The sequence below is a fragment of the Cryptomeria japonica genome, chromosome 5 (assembly GCF_030272615.1).
Source record: "Cryptomeria japonica chromosome 5, Sugi_1.0, whole genome shotgun sequence".
Taxonomy (NCBI): Eukaryota; Viridiplantae; Streptophyta; class Pinopsida; order Cupressales; family Cupressaceae; genus Cryptomeria; species Cryptomeria japonica.
In genome coordinates, this window is record NC_081409.1 from 533502844 (window position 1) to 533508843 (window position 6000).

A 6000-nucleotide genomic window follows, 5' to 3' on the forward strand; every position below is an offset into this window, starting at 1 on the left:
TCCCTCCTAGTGATACATCATGGACCTTTAATGGAGCTTCCTCAAAGGACTTTGTTATCAGGGATGCCCAAACTTCTTCAGGTGACACGTATACGGGCCTGTATAGTCCACACGCTAGTAATTCTATCTCAGTTCCTTCATCAAGGAAGACAGTCACTCGAGCTATATATCATTCAGTCAAGGAATAATGCAATTACAATCACAAGGTCAAGCCTTGCACATTTGAGGTAGGTGATTTGGTTCTCAGAGAAAACCCCAAAAATTAGCAAGACAGAGAGAAGAAGGGCAAGTTTGAACAAAATTGGCTTGGTCCTTACATCATTACAGCAGCATATGGATCTGGGGCATATCAGCTCTCAACTATAGAAGGTGAACCTTTGGAGGATCCTATCAACAACATGCACCTTCACAGGTTCTACACATAGCTCTTTGGAATATCCTAATTCAAAAAATACAAAAAAAATCAAAAAATTTTTAAAATACAAAAAAAAATCATAAAACAAAAAAAAATCGTTACTTGGTGAAAACCTGGCAAACAGGCACCTTGTGACACAAAAAAACATTGAAAAATTGAAAACAGTAAAGAGAAATAATTTCGTCCAATGGTGAAAACCACTTCGGTGGCACCCTGGGCAAGTACCATGGTGAAAACTGGGTCACCAGCGCCATGCGTAGAGACATTGCTCCTCCCTCCTTCAGGATTCTCTTTCATCACTTCACTTTGCACACACTCACAACCTATTCATCCATAATAAACTTACCCATTCCCATCATGGCTTGTTATTGATCTACCCAAGATTGGTTAGCCATTCATAATAAACCTCCCTTTTCACCTCCCTTTCCATCCATAATAAATCAGATCCTATCTGTGGCTAAGGCAAATCCTACGTCTAGTGATGGGCGTGGAACTGAGAACATCACATGTTTCGAGGAGTACAGTTTCTTCCAACTTCCTTTAGTCTATCTATGCACAATTCGCAATAAAGCAGCATCTGCATCGCCAATCCACAATAAAGTTCCGTCTTCTCCACAATAAAGTATCAATTTCATGGATTCAGTCAGTTTCAGATGAGACACAGCAGCAACAATGAACTTCAACAAAATCAAATCTTTCAATAGACTCAGACAAAATATGGTTCAGTGCTATCTATCCTTTCTGTGAAAGTAAACATTGTGACCAAAATCAAATAGACTTATACAAGTGACAAGAGAAACTAAACTTGAGGGCTACAGTGGATGTTGGTATCAAGTCTTGGTTTTCTTTTGATTTCATCTTTTTTTGGTGACATGTCTTTTAGCTTTTCCGGGATGTCTCTGACTAGAGATTCTATCTCCAGGATGTCTTTGACTAGAAAGGCGAGGATGGGGTATCGTCACCTATTTGTATTTGCTGTCTGTGGAATGTCTCTTAGTAATGCTATGACTTGTCCAAGGATATGAGGACACTGTGAGTCTAGTGTGAACTGGGGCATTCCTTGTTTGTGACTGTCTTATCTCCATGCAAACAGGTACAATGACTTTCTGGGCCGAACATATGCCTCAATTGTCATAACCTACTTGCCATAATAAATCTCAATGATGATAATGCACAAGAAGCTCTTTCACTTTCATATCTTCTGTCTTCCATCCTTCTTTCTTGATTGCCTTTCATCATCTGTAATGCCCCTACCCTAGTTGGACTTGTAAAACCCGTTTGACCTTGGTTGACTTCCTATGTGGCATTCTTGAATGGTAGGTTAACCGTGGTGCTATGTGTAGTTTAGATAATATAAATAATCGTGCATACCTATTATTGTGCTTTTGCATCGATTCTTGTGTATATGTAATTGTTTCTTAACTCTTGTGATAAATCTCGAGCTAACGCCTTCATTGAATATGTATATGTATATGTATGCTTGCGTGATTCATGAGTGCAGGAGATTGCAGGTACGACACCGCCTAAGGCGAGGTTCATCTCCTTCGGGGTTCGCAGGTTTGAGTAAACCTCCTCCATTCTTAGAATTCGGATTTGGGGGTCATTAAACTCTTGTCTTGCCTTAGCCATGGTCAGGTGAGCATCGTGTGTGGATTCATGGGGCTTTCCTTGCATTGGGTTGCATGTCATGTGATTTGGTGGACTTCCTCGATTGGCGTACCTTGCGCGAGGTAAGTGAAGTTTGTTATCCTAAGTATTTAGTTCAATTTAATGTGTGGATGTACGCATTTGTAAATTAGAAATTTAAAATAGGTGGTTTTCTTTTATACGATTAATCGTTAATTTAAATAGATCGCTTTAATCATTATTGTAGCAAGCTTAAAGTATTTAACTTGGATTAGTGTGCTCATTTACGCATTTGTAGTTGAGAATTAGAATAAATAGATCTCCTTCATGAGATTAGTCATTTATTTAAAAAGGTCGCTTTATTATGTTATAGTGAGTTAGTTTAATGGTTAATTTTAACAATAACGAAGATTCAATTAGTTATGCGTTTTTAGAAAGGAAAGATTTAAAGTCATGTGGGAAATAGAAATAAATTAATTCACATTCGCATTTTGGAAGAGAAAAGGGTAAATTTTATTATTTAAAGAAAATTATTCTTTTTACTTGTAAAGCTGATTTAGTATAAAAGATTGATTTTTTTTTTTGGAAATTTAAATTAATCAAAAAAAAAAAACGCTTTACCCTGGTCAATAGTTTCGAAATATAATGTAGGCCTAAATTAGAATCGAGAAATTTAAAATTGAAATTAAACAAGAAATAGAAACATTTTAATTTTAATTAGAAAAGCAAATAAGATGTATTGAATAGTGGAAAGAATGATTTCCATTTTGGATTTTCTTTTATTTAAAGAAAAAAATAAATGCCTAAATTCGAAATTGAAAATTAGGGCAAAAATAGGGTTTCTCATTTTTAACCTAGTTTTGAAATGTTTTTGGGGGTTCTTTTCTCTTGGGTTTTTTTTTGGAAAAAAAAGGAGGAATTTGCTTGGAGTGGCAGGTTGAGCTCTTCGTCAAAATCTCTTCCCGGAATGCGTTGGAAGTAGGATTCCAACCCACTCTCTTGTTTATTTGTTGGATCTTGTGTGGAAAATGGAATGCAAACATTGTTTTGGATTGGGGTTTTATGTCTTGTTTTGGATTGTTTTGTTCATGTTTATGTCAAAAGAAAATGGTCTCCCAGTTGGTTGTTTATTATGAGCAAGCTGGAAATTAAATGGACTGTGTTTTCCCTTTCAAAATAGGAGAAGTTGCTGGAATATGCCTAAAAATCCCTGTCTATAAGACTGTGGGAAGTGTATTTAGGGATTGGCTATGTATTTTTTATTATTACCAAATTTTATATGCCTGAAAACTTTTTTTTAAAAAAAAAATAATAATAAACAGAAAAAAAAAAAATTTGTATGTGTTTGGGGCTAGGGTTTGGCGGGCGGAGGAGCCGAAGCTCGGCTCACGCCGCCGCCCCCTCCCCCATTTCTTCCCCGCGGCGCCGCCGTATTTTGCAGCCTCCCCGTGACCACATTGTGGGCCGCAGGCTGCGACCACAATGTGGGCCGCAGGGACTGCGACCACATTGTGGGTCGTAGGCTACGACCACAATGTGGGCCGCAGGGACTGCGACCACAATGTGGGCCGCAGGCTGCGTCCACAATGTGGGCCGTAGGGCCTGCGTCCACAGTGTGGGCCGCAGAACCTGCGTCCACAGTGTGGGCCGCAGAACCTGCGTCCACATTGTGGGTCGCAGGGTCCTGCGTTAAGGATTAGGGTTTCAAAAAAAAAAAATAAGAAAACATAAAGTTTGTTTTAATTTAATTTTTTTTTTATATATTTTTTTGTTGTTAAAAAAAAATATATGATATTGACAATTATAAAATGAAAGAAACAAGTGTTATGGAAAGTATAAGAGAGTTGAAATAAATTTGTAGAAAAATCTATTTTGTTTTATAAATTAGATTTTAGTTGCTATATATATATATATATATATAATGGAGATTGCATATTTTGTTTATATTAAAGATTAATTAAAATTTATTGATCTTGGATTATTAAATTTACGTTAACATTCGTTTAAACTTGGAACTTCTTTTAATAGGAAATGTAATTCTTGGAAAAGAGATCAAATATTGTCTTATTTGAAGACCTTTGAAATAAAACACCTTTGTTAACGTTATGAAATATATTGTAATAAGATGTTGTTTTCTTTTAAACAAGCATTGTCCTTTGATTTGAATGATTAAGATCTTCTGAGAATTTTAGAAATGAAAACTAAAGTATAGGAGAGTATGAAATTTGAATCTAAATTATCTTCGTATATTTTGTTATTACTTCATCGATATGCTAGTAGAATGCATGTAAATTTGATATCGTATCAATATAAAAAGAAAAGGTTGTAAGTTCAAGTCCTGTATTTGCCTTGTTAGGGGTGGTGGCATACCTTGATGTATTTGTTTCAGACCCTGTTATCTAGTTATTTGTGTTGGTCATAGTCGGATTACGCCCCTAGTCAGAGTATCGTCAATCATTAGAAACTGTATTTGCTTTGAAGTGTATCAGTTGGATCCGCTTTAGAAGGGATCACTATGTAAATTCCGACTGAGGTGTCTATTGTATATTGGTTGTGTTCGCCTAAGAGGCAAAGATGTAAAAGACTTATAAATCATGTATTCCTAACGATATAATACCAAAGGGGTCTTGTAGTTGAGCAGACCCGGAGATGTAGCCCTTTAGGGGTGAACTCCGAGATCATGTCCGTGTTATGCGATGTTTTAGTTCCTTTGTTTTCATACTTTAAGTTATCATGTATGGTTGTTATCTTGTATAAGTGTATGGTGGAAATTTAATGAATTTAAATCTAAGTGCATAAATTTTATTCATCTTGACAAATGTAGTAATCAGGTTCATGATAGAATGTAAATGAGATTATGGAAAAGTATTTTGAAAATGTGAATTAAAAGTAGTATTAGTGAAGAGAATCTTGCTGGGTTACATTAATGGATTAACTTGTTATTAAGCATATAAATAGAACGAATGTGAATGGAAAACAAAGTTAGAATTAATGTTATAAATTATAAGATGAAGTTTAAAGGATGAACCTCATATGGGTATTTACCTTCTTACCTTAGTAAATGAGTATCACCATGTTAATTATATTTCGCTTTATCTGATGAATTTACTTAGTTGTTTATGTTTTAATCTTAACAAATAATCTCTATCAGATTAATTTTATACAAAGGATGAACTCAACTAGCCTTCCATAATTATAACCCAAATAAATGAATTTCTTTATGATTGCTAAAAAAAAAAAAATGAACTGAAAAGGGAAGGATTCAATTAGTTGTTTATACATTAAATCTTAGTAAAAGTACCTTTTCATATTAACTTCATTTAACTAAAAAGAGTGATATGCAATAAGATAATTGTATTTTAACCCTAATGGAAGGACATCACTATGAACTTATATTTTTAATCCTGTAATGATGAATATCATCTTGCTAACTATATTTTAATTCAAAGGATGAACTCATGTGGTCCTAATATATTGTCACCTTAATGAATTTAGCCATCTATTATCTTTATTAAGACTTCAATGAATTCTATGGCTACTCACATTTTATCTTTCATAAAAGAACTACAACTCATTAGTTGGCCATGCATGAAATCAAATGAAGGGACCTCACCCTATTAATTGTAGTTTAATCCTTAATGAATGTATCTCATCTTATTAACCATATTTTTAATATTTAAGAAAAACATCAAATGTGGGTGGTTATCTTAAAACCCAAATGAATAAACTTTGTTATAGTTATCACATTGAACCTTAACGGAGGCCTCTTAAATTAAATAGGTGTTAATGTGCATTGAGTAAATAACCTCATGATGCCCTCCTAACCACCCAAAGTAAATGAACGCTTCCTATCTATTCTAAGATGTCAAATCATTGAACATATGTATAATCAAGTCTTAAGCATTATCTCGTAAGTAAGTCATCCAGTTTATTGGATCAATTGACGCAAGTTGAACTAG